This window comes from Thrips palmi, unplaced genomic scaffold, assembly GCF_012932325.1.
Source record: "Thrips palmi isolate BJ-2018 unplaced genomic scaffold, TpBJ-2018v1 HiC_scaffold_3, whole genome shotgun sequence".
Taxonomy (NCBI): domain Eukaryota; kingdom Metazoa; phylum Arthropoda; class Insecta; order Thysanoptera; family Thripidae; genus Thrips; species Thrips palmi.
This window is the reverse complement of record NW_023144630.1, coordinates 2,854,182-2,871,931: the sequence shown is the minus strand read 5'-3', so window position 1 is coordinate 2,871,931 and position 17,750 is coordinate 2,854,182. Positions and strand designations below refer to the sequence as shown.

The 17,750-nt window shown below is 62.3% G+C and overlaps 1 protein-coding gene across 5 annotated transcripts in view; it reads right to left on the bottom strand.

Annotated features, from left to right (window-relative positions):
* The window catches only part of LOC117648046 (proton channel OtopLc), a 51,370-nt gene that overhangs the window by 11,892 nt on the left and 21,728 nt on the right, over positions 1–17,750 (bottom strand). The gene's annotated exons all lie outside the window — the stretch shown is intronic.

Below are 17,750 nucleotides of genomic sequence, written 5' to 3'. Positions count from 1 at the left end.
AAGGCCTGCAAGATTAATTCAAATGGGGCTCTCGGCAGTTCGCTGCTCGCAACAGGTCTGCCACGACAAACGCTGGAAGCATGCTGGAAGGCCGGCAGGCCGTCAACGACCGATCAAACGCGGTGGGCCGGCACTTGGAGGGCAAACCTAACCTGTCACGTCGAAGCTAAAGCAAGCTCAAGCTAGGCGCGGGGCTCTCAGCAATCCGACGCGAGATCACGGCTGCCGGATTGCTCGTCAATATTTCATCGGGACACGAACGCTTTCCGCGTCCATCCGCGCCGCCGCGCGATAACAGTAAATAATGGAAAACGATTAAACCTGCATCCATCTCGCTCTCGCTCCGCCACTGCCCCCGCAGCACCACCCCTCCGCGGAAACGGACCGGCGCGCGTTTTGAGCTCCAGAGTCGCTAAACAGGGCTCGAACCGAACGTGTGACCCCACCAATGGATTCCTCGTTCGGAGAGCAATCCGTTGGTGGGGTCACACGTTCGGTTCGATTCCCATTTAGCGACTCTGGAGCTCAAAACGCGTCCGGGATTTGGGCCGCTTCCACCGGTCTTCTGGCCCACTGTGCGGCGGCGGCGGTTCGTTTTGAGAAACCCTCCTCGGTGACCCTACACTCGTTGTGATTTCCCCTCCACGCTCATTTGGCCACTAATCGACAAATTGTCGCCCTCGATGCCTTGCGTCCCCAACCACAGTGCTCCCGTATGTCCGGGCGAGGCGAGGCGAGATGGTTCTGCGGGCGGAACGGGGCGACGCGGGACCCACGCCACTGTGCGCCGCCTTACCCCACGCCGACGGCTCCGCCCTCGCGGCTCGGCCGTCAAGGAGACAGGGGCCGTCCGTAAGCCAGGCAGGCGACGCACAGCGGGCCAGAAGACCGGTGGAGGCGGCCCAAATCCCGGACGCGTTTGGAGCTCCAGGGTCGCTAAATGGGACTCGAGCCGAACGTGGGACCCCACCAATGGATTGCTCTCCGAACGAGGAATCCATTGGTGGGGTCACACGTGCGGTTCGAGTCCTGATCAGCGACTCTGGAGCTCGAAACGCGTTTAGAGTTTCGGCCGCCGCCGCCGCTCCACTGGCCCACTGTGCCACGCCTGGATTCAGCAACGCATCATTCATCACGTTGGAGAGATTACGACAAGGCCCCTCGCCCTTCGAATAATCTGGAGCCGTCTGGCAGCGCACCTCCGTGCATGACATGGCAGGGCTGGCAGGGCTGGCAGGCAGTGCGTAGCAGTGCGGGGCACGGCCCCGGCGTGTCCTAGGTTAAGTAGATCGGGGCGGGGGCTGCGCCCTGGCTGCGCTGCTCGCAGGGGCGTAGGTCGAAGTACGGGCTAAGCCCGAAATCCGGCGCTTGGATTACGGTGCCCTCACGAAGGCATTTCTACGGGGTGGCCTGGCAGGGGCCTCACACCACGCCCTCAGAACGGGCTTAGCTCACTCATCAATGACAGGCCATGCCCGTCCCTGCGGGCCCTTTCGGTCCTTCCTCCGACCGCCGTGACGTCACTGCCCTGTCTCCACTGCTCGGGCCCCCCGCTGGGGCGATGGCGTAACTTGCAGTGCTCTCCCCTCACGGAGTTGGGGCTCCGCGACACTAATCCATCTGGAAGAACCCGTGTCGCCCGACGGGCAGCCCCGTTTTGGCGTTTTGGCGCGCGTTTTTGGCGCGCATTTTTTGGCGCGCGTTTTTGGCGCGCATTTTTGGCGCGCAATTTTGGCGCTCGTTTTTGGCGCGCTGTTTTTGGGCGCGTTTTGAACGGGTATTGCATCGGGGCGTGTCCGTGCCCGCTCCCTCCCCGGCGTGCGTGCTCGCGCGTGCCGCACGCAACAGTCTGGCCAATCGCAATGCACGCGCACGCCACTGGTAAACGCCCCTCCGTCTTACCTAATTTTCTGTCCCGCACAGCAAGTGCCGGGCCCATACCAGCTTCGAGTCGAAACGTCTCGGAACGAAACAACACACCACGTTCTTCACCGACCGACTCGGGAGGAACAAGTGTGGCACCGAAACCACGCACCACACACGCAGAGCATCAAAGACACGCAAGGAACCATTTATCAAAAAAAAAAAAAAAGCAGGGCCAGCCTTTAACCTCCATTTTTGCGACCCCCCGGGCACGAAAAGCCACGTCCGAAACGCTGTCCTCTGTGATTCGCGGCCGAGTTGTTGTTGTTGTTTCGGAGGCGGGCCCGTCCTGTTTAATGAGGAGTTAGAGGCTGCACTCCTAAATTAAAACGAAACGCGCAGGGCTGGCAGCACGAAACGCAAAAAAAAAGTGGAGGAAAAGAGGCAGGGGAGGGGGGTCGACCGGGGGGTAAGCAAAGTGCAATGAAGAACAAAGCATGTGCCTGAGGTGTCCTCGGAGGCGCCCTCGAGCGTTGATTATCTCGAGCTGGAGCGAGCTGGAGCAAGCTGGAGCGAGGGTGCGGTCCCCCGACTCTACTCCCCCGAGCCCCGACCTACGGTTAGTTCTATTTCCGTCCACCGGGCGGCACTTTTCCAGTGCGTCGACCCCCGGCGGCGCTGCACAGTGGGCCAGAAGACCGGTGGAGGCGGTCAAAACTCGGGACGCGTTTTGAGCTCCAGAGTCGCTAAATGGGACTCAAACCGAACGTGTGACCCCACCAATGGATTGCTCTCCGAACGAGGAATCCATTGGTGGGGTCACACGTTCGGTTCGAGGCCTGCTTAGCGACTCTGGAGCTCAAAACGCGTATAGAAATTTTGCCGCCTCCACCGGTCTTCCGGCCCACTGTGCGGTCCCGGCCGCGCTGGATTGTTGTTGTTGTTTAAGGCAGTGTGCATGCGAAATTAGCCGCACGACGTTCGGCCGTTCCCGTTCGGTTCGACGGGTGGCGTGGCGCCGAGTGGCGCGCTCGGGCCGGAAGCAGTGTGGCAGCACGGCGCAGCACGACTTGCAGTGTAGGCGTCGAGGGAAAACAGGGAAACGAGGAACGCAACATAAACACGCACTGCTAGGCGCCCTCCGCGCCGTTTAAACCCGCAGGCCGCGTCGCTCTGTCTCTGTCGCGCTCACGCGGCTGCCCGCAAGGGAGCGAGAGAGACAGAGCGAAGTGAGGGACGCCTCGCTCGTTGCGTCGCGGCCAGGGCGGCCAGGCACTACTCGTTCGCCAACTAATTTGAAAGGCCGGCCGGCTGATTTCGAAGAGTCACTCGGCCGCTGTCTCTGTCGCACTCACGGGGGTCCATCGGGGCGCGAGAGAGACAGGCTGTGCCGCGCTGTGCCGCGCGGGCACCCAGTGACTGATTTACTGATTTAGGAGCAACTGGTAGAGTAAGCCCAGCCGTGCGGAGGCAGAGGAGAACCATGAGAAATCGGTGCACAGTGGGCCAGAAGACCGGTGGAGGCGAACAAAATCCCGAACGCGTTTTGAGCTCCAGAGTCGCTAAACGGCACTCGAACCGAACGTGTGACCCCACCAATGGATTCCTCGTTCGGAGAGCAATCCATTGGTGGGGTCACACGTTCGGTTCGAGTCCCATTTAGCGACTCTGGAGCTCAAAACGCGTCCGGGATTTTGTCCGTGGGCGGCCGGCTGTTCGTTACTAGTCGTTAGAAGTCGGAAGGGCGGCGGCCCGAGAGGCCAAAGGGCTGCAGGGCGGTTGAATTATGTCGCAGGTGACGACTGGCGGCGGGGCGGGGCGGGGCGGGGCGAAGGGAAGGCCCTTTACGACTGTAGGGCTGCAGGCCTCGCCGCCCGGTGCTGCGCCCTGCGCCCTGCCCGCCTCGCCAGCTATTACGGCAACCCAGCAGAGAGCCTCTAGCCTCGCGCAGGGGGGCGGCAGTGGCCGAACCAGTGGTGGAACCAGTGGCGGGGCTCCCTAGGCTCGGGTGCGTGGTTGCCGTGGTATCAGGAGGGGCAAGCGGAGCCGAGGTCGCGATCGCGCGATACGCGAGAAGCACTCTCTCTCTCTCTCTCTCTCTCTCTCTCTCTCTCTTCTCTCTCTCTCTCTCTCTCTCCTCTCTCTCTCTCTCTCACTCGCGGGGCGTCCCGGAAGGGTGCGAGAGAGAGAGGGGGGATGTCGGCGTTGAGGCGCATTATCACCGAGACAAAGGACTCGAGGGCAAGAGGTTTGCTGGTTCACACGAGTGTATGACTGACTCTTCCGAGCGAGCGGGCACAGACAGGCCCACACACACACACACACCCTCACACACATGCACGTGGCTCTCGGCAGCTCTCGGCCCTACAAGAGCCAGCAGGAGGGGCTTTGTGTCCTGCGGGAGGCGACAGCGCGGCAAGAGGAGGGGGAGGGGAGGGGTGAAAGGCAATCAGGGGTGAAAGCAATACTAGGCCCCCGGAGAGCAACAGCGTGTTGCGTACAGGGGACAGGCCGGACTGGGGGAGTGGCCAAGTTATTCAACCGGAAACCACTGCACCGCACCAAAGGCCGCCAAAGGACGCCAAAGGCGTACGTTTTGTTTTGCAACCCGGCTGGGTTGCCGCCCTGGGCCACCACCCCCACCCCCTACCCCCACTCGCCACCGTCCGGCGAGGGTTAGGTAACGCTGGCCTCTGGGTTCAGCTAACCCGCTCCTGACTGCCCCCGTCCACGCGCACGTCTCGTCGCACAGTGGATTTGCCAGTGGAGGCGAATCCCGGACGCGTTTTGAGCTCCACAGTCGCTAAACGGGACTCGAACCGAACGTGTGACCCCACCAACGGATTGCTCTCCGAACGAGGAATCCATTGGTGGGGTCACACGCTCGGTTCGAGTCCCATTTAGCGACTCTGGAGCTCAAAACGCGTCTAGAGTTTTGGCCGCCTCCACCGGTCTTCTGGCCCACTGTGCGCGGAGAGAGACGCCCGCCTCGCCTACCCCTCAGGCTGGCCTACATACACCGCGCTGGGGTGGCGGCGGGGGTGGGGGAGTTGACGTTATGAAGTGGGAATGGGTAAGCAGTGGGCCGGCCGGGGCGCCCTAGGGGTGAACTTGGCGAGGGGTGCGCTAAGGGGAAGGGAGTGGGGCTCGGGGATCATGTTGTTGCGAGCGGTGGGAGTGAGACAGAGGGCTTCGCGGGGCTATCGGGACCCCCACAGTGCACATCGCGATCTGTTCCATGTAGTCAACAGGTGTTATGGTGAAATTCAAAAATAATTTTTTTTGGCAGTGTGGTGGGACCGCTTGGAGTGCTGCGGGCTAAGTAGGCCAAGCAGGACAGATAGGGGGCTGGTGCCGGGCTGGTTCCAGCGTGGTCGCGGCCCCTCCACCTCCAGTGTGCCCTCCTTCTCCTCGCCGGCCGTGTTGTGACGGGGACGACGTCGCGGAGGGGGAGGGGGGTCGGCTGCTCAAGATAACGTCATTTTCCGCTCTGATTACAACCCCTCAATCTTTTGGTTCCTCTTTCGCCGCGTCTGCCGAGCCCGTCGGCACGGTAATCTCAATCCCCAGCCTGCAGCCTGAGACGCGGCGTCCCGTGAAGGTGCGAGCGAGACGGAGCGACGAAAACGACTCTCAGTATGCTACTGGTCGGCCCTTCAGGGGCGCTCCCAGGGAGCTCGGCAGCGGACGCCGACTTCCGGTGCGAGCATCAACAGAAGGCCGTGCAGAAAACCCGCCCTTCAGAACGGCGTTACACAAAAGTATCGCCAGATTTTGGCGCGAAAAAAGGTACTGAGGGTGTTGTTTCCGGACACGACTGCGGGCTCGGGCGGCGGGATGAAGACTTGCCCGGCCCGAGGGAAGGCCGCGACGGCACCGGTCCTCTGGCCCACTGTGCGCCGCCTTCAAAGGCACAGCGTTTCCAGCGGTTGGGACGTTCCACTCCGTGCAGCGAGGCCAAATTGCTCCATTGGCGACCGCCTCGGGTCAGACCCCTATCGGCCCACCTTTCTCACATGTCTGACCGTTGGAAGGCAATTTGCTCCCAACGGCTGTTCACCTCCTTAACGCATGCTTAGAGGAGTTTGCAGTTAGGGAGGCAGTAGATCAAATGCGCTTGGCCAAAACGGCTCGGAAAGCTTTAAAATTTTTTGCGGCCGAAAATTGCGCCGCGGCGGGTCGGGAGGCGGGGCGGTGTTTGCGGGCGGGGCCGAGTCAAGCGGAGCTAGCGGAGCTAGCGGCGCTAGCAGAGCGGAAAGGAAAGGGTGTTCCGACCTCTGTTCGCTCTTCTTCAATCCCGAATCTCCAATACAAACAATCACTCCGCGGCGCTCCGCGTTCGACGCGTCGCTTCGCCCGAGTCCCGAGTCGAGTATCGAGGGCGACCGCTACCCGCGACAGTAGAAAAACAGTCCGCACAAGAGAAAAGCTACCAACACAGGTCCAAAACTCTAGACGCGTTTAGAGCTCCAGAGTCACTAAACAGGACTCGTACCGAACGTGTGACCCCACCAATGGATTCCTCGTGCCGCGTTACCTTTGGTTGCTGCGCTCTGCATCTCCGGCGAGCGCGCAGGTTTTCGCCTCCTCCACCTCCTTGTTGGCGGTGTTGCACTTCTCCACGTCCTCGTCGGCCACGGCGGACGGCGAGTACGCGACGTGCTTGTCCTTGCCGCCGTCCTTGGCGTCCTTGCCGTCAGCCTCCTTCTTGGCGTCCTTGGCCTCGTCCTTGGACTTGCCCTTCCCCTTCTTGTCCTCCTTGGCCTTCTTCGCTTCCTCCTTCTCCTTCTCCTTCTGGGTTTTTCACTCTCCTCTCCTTCGCCTTCTGGGTCGCAGCTCCGACGTGTCTTGTCCCTTCTCGCCTCCGCTTTGGCCTTGCTGTCCTGCTTCGCCTTGTCCTTGTCCGCCTTGTCTGTGGCGGGGGCCTTGGCGGCGCCGGGCGGTGCCCCCGGCGGGGGCCCTCCCTGGGGCGGTCCGCCCTGGCCCTGCCGGGGCGGCTGCTGGTGCCGCGGGAGAGCGGCAAGGTGGCCATGTTCTCGAAGGACTCCATGTCGGGCACCTTCGGGGGCTCCGCTGGGGTAGCCATGCTGACTACTGCGGGGCAGAGCCGACACCGTGTCACGCCGCTACACTGCCAGACCAGACAGTGTGGCGGCGCGGAGGCGTCAAGGGGCGCCAAGGAGACGGGTCCCCAAGGCCCCCAGGGTCACCCTCTACTCGCACCCACCTTCCGCCCTCACTCGCCAGCTTCGCTCTCTCTCTCTCTCCCCCTTCCCTCATCCTCTCTCTCTCTCTCTCTCTCTCTCTCTCTCTCTCTCTCTCTCTCTCTCTCTCTCTCACAGTGAGGGACTAGGAATTGCGAGCATTCGAGGCAGGAATCAGGCTGCCGCCCACCCTCCCCGTCGGTCCCCGTCGGCCGCAAGCCACCCCAACCCCAGGCCGAGGGTCTGAGGGTGGCTGATGGTGGCGCCCCCTGCAGGCGGTGCAGTGCGTCGCCGTTCGAGGGGCTGTCCGTAAACGGGCGCAGCGAGTGTAGTAAGCCGCTCAGTGGATTTGCCAGCAGACCGGGGGAGGCGGTCCAAATCCCGGACGCGTTTTGAGCTCCAGAGTCGCTAACCAGGACTCGAACCGAACGTGACCCCACCAATGGATTGCTCTCCGGACGAGGAATCCATTGGTGGGGTCACACGTTCGGTTCGAGTCCCGTTTAGCGACTCTGGAGCTCAAAACGCGTCCGGGAGTTTGGCCGCCTCCTCCGGTCTGCTGGCAAATCCACCGAGGGGCAAAGTTTCCGGCGGCGAGGCGGAGCGAGGAGGGCAGATCCTCGGCCGCGACGCCGACGCGCCGCGACCTACGCCACCGCGCGCCTCAAGTAAACGGAAACGAAAACAACACCCAAAAGAAGGGCTCGCCGGGCCGACATGATGTAGACGGCATTCACGGTGGGCTGGAGGAAGAGTGTTCTCTCTTTCTTTCTTTCTTTCTTTCTTTCTCGGGTTGTGCAGCCGGCCTGCTTACATTGGCGGGGACGGCCTGCCGGTTTTGGCTTCTTCAGCTCATCCGCGTGCGCGAGGGGGAGGGGGGGGGGAAGCAGTGCCAGATGCGACCCCTGACCCAGCCCACCCGTTCCTAGCGCAGGGACCCCTCCCCTCCCCTCCCGCCTCGGGTTCCCTTTAAACGAAACTAGGAAAAAACACCACGATCTAGCGCTATCTCGAGAGCAGATAACAGACAAGCAATTTTTGTTGCCTGGGAAGAATTTTAGTAGGGTGCCAGTCCAGACACCCTTTGCCTCTTCAGTTAATATCTTATCACCGGACTAAAAGTCGAAAAAAAAGAGCTGTTTAAAAGGACGATATGACCAGTCGAACCCCGGAATTTTTGTCGTAAATTTCTAATTTAATCGGGAAGAAACACGCGAAATCTGAAATGACCTTCCTCCCCGAACGATCGCAATATCCAGTTTTGTTCTGATTCTGTAACTCTGCTTCACAGCGTCACAGACACAGTAAACACAGTCACACACACACGCGCGCACACACACACACACACACACACAATGGCACCCCTCCCGTGTGAGGCAGCGGGATAGCCGTATAGGGTGTCCGCCCGGCCACCCCGAGCCGCCGTGCCGCTATAGCGCCAGGGAGACCCAGGCAGACCCAGGGAGCGCCAAAGTGCCCGAGGGTGCAGGAACCACCGTAAACGTCTCGGTTGCCACACTGCCATCAAATCTCTCCATATTTTATTTCTGGCGAAAAAGTGGGCCGTCTGGAACCACAGGTAGTTTACGGGCAGGTCAGGACCACATGCGGGGCGCATATAAATGGTCGCGAGGGGCGCGGGGCGTTGCGGGGGTGGGGCAGGGTGGGCCGGAGGACCGGTGGAGCCGGCCAAAACTCCAGACGCGTTTTGAGCTCCAGAGTCGCTAAACAGGACCCGAATCGTCCGTGTGACCCCACCAATGGATTGCTCTTCAAACGAGGAATCCATTGGTGGGGTCACACGTTCGGTTCCTCTTCAGCGAACGCGTCTGGAGTTTTGGTCGCCTCCGCCGGTCTTCTGGCCCACTGTGTGGGGGCGGGGCGGCCTACCACACCCTGAAGGTGCTTCCCGCGGTCTGCCGCCTCTCGCGTCGACGTCCAGCACGGCCAGCACGGCCAGAAGGGGGACGAATCTGGCCTTCCGGGGCACGCCAGGCACGGCAAGGCACGCCGTGGCAGGGCTTGGGGACGAGGGGCAGGCCGTGGGGGCGTAGGGCGCGAAGTCGCGCGCGGTCCGCGGAGTCCGGGCCCCGGGGCGAGGCTGAGCGGCTACCCGCGGCCGCCGGGGCCAGATCCACACGCGCACACACCGGCGGGGGAAACAAAGACCCGACAGCCGGAAGGAGCAGACCCGAATGAAAAATAAATCAGCCCCTCAAACAAAGGCCGGCGGACAAATCGGCTCTAAGCGGGGCTGGCGGGGCTGGCGGGGCCCAGCCGGGGCGGGGGCCCGGGCGGGGTGGCGGGGCGGGGCGGCGGGGCCCTGGTGGGGCGTGGCGCGTGACGGGGTCCCTGCCCTGCCGAGCACTGTAAGGCACCGGCCGGGGGGCGGGGCTCGCTATCGCCATGGGGCGCCATGGGGCTTGCCATGGGGTAGCTCCTTCAGCTCAGATCACTCCTAACGCTTCACACGCTAATCCACACACGGGGAAGGCACTCGCTCACACACGCTCACACCCACACGCACACACACACACTCGCGCACACACTGACACTGGCCGCGGAGGCTGGCGGAGGCACGGACCTCGCGAGGACGCGGCGGCGCGCTGGCGCGATGTGGCTGGGTCCGCAGCGGGTCCACGACTGGAGCTGGGCGGGCGAGGCGAGGCGAGGCGAGCAGGCTGCGCGCGGCCAGGCAGGCAGCCAGGCAGGCAGGCAGCCAGCAGCCCGACGCGGAGCCTGGGGAGCCAGGCGGCAAGGGGAGGGGTGGGCGTGGCCGGGGTGGCGGGACTGGGGCAGGACAGGGGGTTGCAAGCTCACAGCCTCCGCCGCCTCCGCCACGGCCCGGGACGATCCGAGCAGAGCCGAGGCCGTGGCCGAGGCCGGCACGAAGGGCTTGCAGGCTCGCCTAGCACCAACTAGCTTCCAGCCTAGCCTCCAGCCGCCCAGGCTTGCCCCAGGCTTGCCCCTCACAGTGGCCGCCGGCCAAAACTCCAGACGCGTTTTGAGCTCCAGAGTCGCTAAGTGGGACTCGAACCGAACGTGTGACCCCACCAATGGATTCCTCGTTCGGAGAGCAGTCCATTGGTGGGGTCACACGCTCGGTTCGAGTCCCATTTAGCGACTCTGGAGCTCAAAACGCGTCCGGGACTTTGGCCGCCTCCACGTCCACAATGCACGTGCCGCCCTCAGGAAGTGGCCGTCGGGCGGTATTTTGGGTCCGGCCGGCTGAAGCACGCTGAAGCATCGGGTTTCACGTTTCACGGCGGTAAACAAGCTTGCTGCGCTGCGCCACTGAAAGCCGCTTGCCCTCCGAGCGCCGCCTTGGCCGCCTTGGCCGCCTCGGCCGGCCGAAGGCCGAAGGCTTTCGGGGCTCTCGGCCCTCGAGCCCCGGGCTTGTTATGCAGCACAAAGGGAAAGCCGAGGACGCGCGATTCGACAACGATCGTCTGAGCCGCCGAGGCTCGAGTGTGCTGCCGGGGGGCCGAGAGGCGAGGGCGAGGCGGCGCGGCGGCGAGGCGCGGGCAGGAAAACAAACGTGCACTATCATTGTCAGATGGGCGCGTCACTGGGAATCGACACGGCGCATAGTGGCACATGGCGCACATGGCGCCTGGCGGCTAGGCAACCCGGATGCAGCCCTGCTCGACGGGACTGCCTATCCGCCAGGCGCTACATGGGATCCGAACTGACCGAGTGACCCCACCAACGGACTGCTCTCCGAACGATGAATCCATTGGTGGGGTCACACGTTCGGTTCGAGTCCTGTTCAGCGACTCTGGAGCTCAAAACGCGTCTAGAGTTTATGCCGCCTCCACCGGTCTTCTAGCCCACTGTGGACCGCCCGGACGGACTTGATCGAACACGCGGAAGACGGAGGAGGAGCGCGACAGACGGCGGGCAGACAGACGGACAGACGAGGGACGCGCAGACAAGGGCGACGACCTATCCAGCCAGACAACCCCCTCCCTTCGGCCAGTACCCCTGGTACCCGCCTTCGCCTGCCTCGCCTACCCGCCGGCCGGGCCGCCGCCCCGGCAACAACTTCGAGCTGCCCCCTCCCCTCCCCTCCCCAGCACGCCGGTACGGCCGGTACCCCCACCCCGCCGCCACGGCCGCTACCCCCTCCCGGCGGTACCGGGTGCCTGCCAGCCTGCCAGCCTGCCGGGCGGCCTGGACCTACCCCTACTACCCGGGTCGTTGCGGCGGGCCCGGGACGCCGTGCACGCCGTGCCGTGGTGCGATGCTGCGGAGCGTTCGCCTCGCCTTGGCTCCCTCACATCGCCACGGCACGCCGGGCACGCCGGGCACGCCCCGCCGGCGCGAGGGAGACATCCCACGGCCTGCCCGCCGAAAGATACTGCACGCCTCGCAGTAATAAAAGAGGGCGGTTGTTGCTGGCCGGATATTGGGTCCACGACGGCGACCATGCCGGTGCCGGTCGGTGGTGGAGGACACTGAGGGGAAAACTTTGTGGGCCGCTTCACCCGGGAACTACCTTCCAGAGAAAAGTAAGAGCGGCGCCGGCGACCGAAACTCCAGACGCGCGTCGAGCTCCAGCGTCGCTAAATGGCACTCGAACCGAACGTGTGGCCCCACCAATGAATTCCTCGTTCGGAGAGCAATCCATTGGTGGGGTCACACGCTCCGTTCGAGTCCCATTTAGCGACTCTATGGAGCTCAAAACGCGTCCGGGATTGTGACCGCATCCACCGGTCTTCTGGCCCACTGTCGAACGGCTTCACTCCGTCTCCTGGAAGGATTTCCTCCAACATGGACACTATGCGACTTACAGTGGGGGCGTTGCCCCGTTTTCCCGCGATTCCCCCCGGCCCGGCGGGCAGGTGTGGGGCCACACGGTGTGGCGGTTCGGGGGAACATAACTCGGCGCCGAATAAGCAGGTCGAATTACACAGGCGCATATTTCGCGCCGCCATCCCCCGCCCCCCGTTCCCGCCTTGACTTGGGGGCGTGTAGCAATATCGCGTTGCCAGCCTCACCCAAAAAACGACTTCTTGAGTCAAGAGAAAATAACTTTTTTCCGGGTTTTTAAGGAAAAATAATTTTGATCCAAACTGTTTGTTGCTATTGTATACAAAGAGATTTTCTTGATTATTTTCTTGGAGAAAAAAAATAAATAGAAAATAGGAAAATTACGAGACACGCTGGGTGCAGCAGCCCTGCAGCGCGCGGTGGAAGTGTGTTCGGCGTCCACACAGTGTAGCGGCGCGGCAGCGTGTGAAACGAGGATCGGGGAGGGGAGGGGGTGTCTGGGGGCCCTGCCGGAGTCATCCGTCACTCCGAGAGCGAGAGAGACGGAGATAGGGAGGGAGAGGGACAGGGAGAGGCCGCGGCGTGAAGATGCGGGCGGAGGGGAGTCAAGGGCCTGGAGCCTCCAGCCTCCAGCCGGCCTGCTGGAGAAACATTTGACGGCCTAATGGTGCAGGTCGCGTCTTTCACCGCCGCCTTTGTGGAGCACACGCGGAGTGCGTGCTTTGGTTCAGGTCGGGTCGCGACACAGTGGGCCAGGAGACCGGCGCAGGCGGCCGAAACTCTACACGCGTTTTGAGCTGCAGAGTCGCTAAGCAGGACTCGAACCGAACGTGTGACCCCACCAATGGATTCCTCGTTCGGAGAGCAATCCATTGGTGGGGTCACACGTTCGGTTCGAAGCCCATTTAGCGACTCTGGAGCTCAAAACGCGTCCGTGATTTAGACCACCTCCGCCGGCCTTCTGGCCCGCTGTGCACTGGTAGTAACGGTGTCGTGGCACCGAGGTGGCACCCGTACTACTGCCCGATGCGCCCCTGCCTCTTCCGCCTACGGCGCGGCAATCCATTAGCGGTGGTCGAGGCTGTCACCAACGGCTTGGAGACAGCCCGGGTGGGGGGGGGGGGGGGTCGTGCCTTGGGAAAGGCTCCGAAGGGGTTTAATCCCGGGGTCCGGAGCGGGAAAGGGGGCGGCGGCCTAAACCACTTAGCCCGATATTCAGGATGATCCCACCGCACCGACCGATGCGACGGGTGGCAGAGAGAGAGAGAGAGAGAGAGAGAGAGAGAGAGAGAGAGAGAGAGAGAGAGAGAGAGAGAGAGAGAGAGGGGGGGGGGCAGCGCGTCATTGCAGATTCGGGAAGGGCTGCATTGACAGCCCGGACAGCAGAGCGTCTCGCTGAAAACGGACAAGGCCGGAAGTGAACTGGAAGTAAACCGGAAGTAAAAGGAAGCCATGTGGGGCGGCACTTGGCAAGCGTTGCCACCAAGCGAGACGCGCCAGAACGAGAACATGCGGTATATCCGCAGCCGCAGAAGCAGTAAAAAGAGGAATGGAGCAGCGGGGAGTCGAACCGGGGTCCTCAGCGGCAAACCAGACGAACGTCGCGCCGCGGCTCATGGCTCGGCACTCACGCGTGCCTTTGTCCAACGCCAGACTCGCACGCGATTGGCTGGCCGTCACCGGAAAAGTAACGCCTCTGTCTGTCTGTCTGTCTGTCTGTCTGTCTGTCTGTCTGTCCGTCTGTCCGTGAGCCCCGCTGCCCCCTGCTTATCAATCTCTCTTAGCCCAGCCGGCTCCGCAGTACGCAGTGCGTGGTACGGCCCGCGAGCCAAGGCGGGCCCCTTCACGCTCGCCCTGGGAAATACGCACCACTGTAACACGGGCTGTGCGTAGCGCGGGGCGGGGCGGGGCGGCCGCAGGGAGTAAAAACCTCGACGAAAACTCAGCGGTAGGAACGCGAAAGCGGGAGAGAACAACGGCGGCAGTCGCGAAAAAAGAAAATCCCGTCGAAATCGCGAAAATCAACGACAAAAACAACGTCCCCGCCGCCGTCATTACACCTGCCCGCGAGCATTTTTTTCTATTTTTGTTTAATGTTTTTAAAAATATTTTTTTTACGCTCCTTTCCGCCCCTACAGGGGGCAGCACACGCCGATCCACGATATGACTTACCCCTCCTTTACGAGTCGCGTGCGTCACGCGAGCGCCCCCCCCGCCCCGCCCCGCCCCGCCCCGCCCCGCCCCAGACACGCTCACGCGTGCGCGGACAGACGAACGCGCCCCTCGCTCCGGCCTGACGGAGGGGCTCCTCGTGGCTTCCGAGTGCCGCGAGACTTCAACGTCACCGGTGGCCGAGCGGATAGCGTGGTCGATTCCACAAAGTGAGGGTCGTGGGTTCGAACCACCGCTTGCAAACTTTTCAGGGAGAAATTTAAGGAGCGCAGTGAGCGGCAGTGGGCGAGTAGGCCGAACGAAACTGGGGCAAGCGACCCCTCGGGGACCGCGTGGCCGCCGCTGGAGCGACGCTGGAGTCACTGGATTATTAGCGGGAAGTGCATCGAGCAGACAGACAGACAGACAGACAGACAGACAGACAGGCAGACAGACGGACGGACAGACGCGAAACAACCAGAAAGTGGAGAATGAAAGAGAGGCTGGCAAGTTCTTTGGAAGTCGCCGAAAGTGGCGGGCAGGCGGGCAGGCGGGCGGGCTTTGGGGTGGAAAGCCTGTCAGCGTCCTGTCCGCCAAGCCAGTGCAGCAGTCGGTGAAGTTGCCTCCGAGTTGATGCCACTTTTAATTCATTCAGCGATATTCCGGCCAACATCCCCATCGCGGGGCTGCGCCGGGCCGGGCCGGCCGAGCTGCGCGCCCCAGCGATCGGACGGGCAAATAAATTGATAGAGCGAAAAGGGGGGGGGGGGCTTCGCCCGCCCGGCCCTCTCAGGAACGCATAACCAGATGAAATCGTCGGCCGTCTCGCCTCGACGCGACGTCGGCCGAAACGGAACAAGAATTAAAACATCTCGAAAAACGAGAAACGGGAGACATGAAAAAACGGAGCACCGCTGTTGAGGCGGTACACTGGTAAACGCGGGTACACAGGACGACGCATAGGATTCATGCCGGACCCGGATCGCTAAATAATGTATGCACAGCAACAGGCACACACACGCGCCTGTCTGTCTGAGTGTGTGTGTGCGGGAAAGGGGGGGGGGGGTATTTGCATGTGCCAGAGCGCTGGCCTAGAGATACACACACCGGGCAGCAACCGCTCACTCATGGCAGAGGTACGGAAAGGCATAAAAACCGGGACCGCCCCTACGGTGGGGCAGGCTTAAACCCCACCACACACACAGACACACACACACACAGGAAGACCAAAGCCAACTTGTAGAATAACGCAATAGAACGTGAATAATGGATGGCGAACAAAACGGGGGAGGCGGCGTGGTGTGAGCGCAGATGCGACGGGTGTGACACTGGTGTGACACTGGTGTGACACTGGTGTGACACTGGTGTGACACGGTGTGACACGGCGGCATCCTGTCCAGCAGTCACACCCAGGGAGCACCGGCGGCGTGCCGCCAGACGGCCGCCCGAGCTGGCAACCCGCTGCCAAAGGCTGGCGGGGCTGGCAGACACAGGACGTCTTTCGCAGACGGCCTCCAGCGAGGCAGCCCAGGAGGCCCGCTCCTTGGGCACCCCTTGAAACGCTGTCAGAATCGTAGCCCCCTCCACCCCCTGGGGGCACACTCCACGGAACCATTACCTAGCCCCCATTTTCCGCCCCCCTTCTGCCCCCCTTTTTTTCTGTGCCGCACCCGGCAGCACTAGCGATTCCCCGCAATCTTGACCCCCCTGGCCGGAAATATATCACGGACAAAACCATGAAATATGTACCGACCTAACAAGTGCTCTGTGTGTGTGCGTGGGTGTGTGTGTGTGACCTACACTGAGGCCACAGGTGAGTCGCGCACAGGCGGGGTGAACCTGGCGCTCGAAAATCAAACTGCCCTGTAGGAAAAGGGCGCGCACACACACACACGCCACAAGAAAAGCACCACAAATCACACCCCAAAACTTTACCGATGGGTTATCCGCGAAAACAACGAATCCGCGCGATTTGGCGAGCGCAACTCTCTCGGTGTCGCCAGTTTAAAGGCGTAAAAAACCGAGCGAGACGTGTGTGTGTGTGTGTGTGTGTGTGTGTGTGTGTGCGTGTGTATGTGCGTGAGTTGCAGTCGGGGTCGATACTCGGCCCTCATTTCACCGAGGCTTCTTGCGTTGCCTCGCCACTGTGGGAGCCGAAAGGGACGGAGCGGCCGGGCGATAGGGGTGGGCACGCCGCGCCACGCCACGCCATGAAAGCAAACGACCACACTTACAGGTGCGGGGCTCCTAGTGTTCGCAGACCGCACCACACAGTGGGCCAGAGGACCGGCGCCGGCGGCCAAAACTCCGGACGCGTTTTGAGCTCCAGAGTCGCTGAATGGCCTCCACCGCCTCCACCGGTCTTAGTATCACTTGGCGAATTTCCCTGGCGGGAAATGCATTTCCGACGAGTCGGGTCCGTAATCGACTTATGTCAGAAGGCGGTGGCGAGGAATCGGCACGGCGAATAACAGCGGCCGGGCAAGGCGGGGGGTCGGGGTTGGGGGGCTCGCTTCACGCGTTAATTTCGCTGGCGTGGAATTAATCGGCTGCCCCCCCCTCCCCCCGGCCCTCTGGCCCCGTCTCAATGGCGGAGGGGAAGGGGGGCGTCGAGAGGAATGTTTTTCTTCGCGGTTTTCGCCCGTCCCTTTTTGCTACTCTGCGGTATGCTCTTTACTTGCCCCGCGTAATTTCCCAAGCACGCCGCGCCTGTCTTTCACTTTCCCCGCGGCGGTAAATTCGAACAGGCTTCTTGTTGACGTCTTGCAGCCCGTCGCACAGTGGGCCAGAAGACCGGTGATGGCGGACAAAACTCTCGACGCGTTTTGAGCTCCAGAGTCGCTGAATGGGACTCGAACTGAACGTGTGACCCCACCAACGGATTGCTCTCCGAACGAGGAGTCCATTGGTGGGGTCACACGTTCGGTTCGAGTCCCGTTCGGTGACTCTGGAGCTCAAAACGCGTCCGGGGTTTTAGCCGCCTGCACCGGTCTTCTGGCCACTGTGCGACGGCGAGGTGACTGCGGGACGCGGCTGGAATGTAAAGTCCGCAGTTCTTGTGACGTCACAGTCGCTGCCTGGCGGGCGCGGCTGGGGCGGCGGGATGTGTCTCCGTGGGGATCGCAGGCAGGCAAGGGGAGGGACGGAGGCAGCGGTAGGCCTACATAGGTTCAACCCGAACGCGGCTTTGTCTCACTCGCACTCATGGAGCGCCTCCTACGGGTGCCGGAGACAGAGACTCCCTTTCGGCATCGGCCCGCGAGTGATGGGTGGCTCCGGAGGCAGGGGCTGCTTGTAGGGGGTGGGGAGGGGGGAGGGGAAGGGGAAGGGGGAGGGGGAGGGGGAGGGGGGGAGGCGACAGGCCGCAAATAGCGCTTAGGCCTGCCCAAGGGATGAAATTGTGGACTGCGCGACCTTGGCGAGGCCTTGGGCCGAACGGAGCTGCGTCTTTTCGCGCGCACACACGCTAGAGAGAGAGAGAGAGAGAGAGAGAGAGAGAGAGAGAGAGAGAGAGAGAGGGAGAGAGGGAGAGAGGGGAGAGAGGGGGGGTGAAGTTTCCAGCCGCTACAATTCGCTCCGAGCAAGAAAGAAATTACCGGAAATTCCCGAGAAATATTAAAACCGACCCAAACCTGGCTGGGCAGTGCCTACTGGGGGAAAGAGGTGCAATTTTTGCGGCGCCTGGAGCGGCCCAGGCCGAGGCCGGCGGACGGCGCTTTGCTGCGGGTGGGTCGGGGTGGGTCGGGGTGGGTCGGGGTG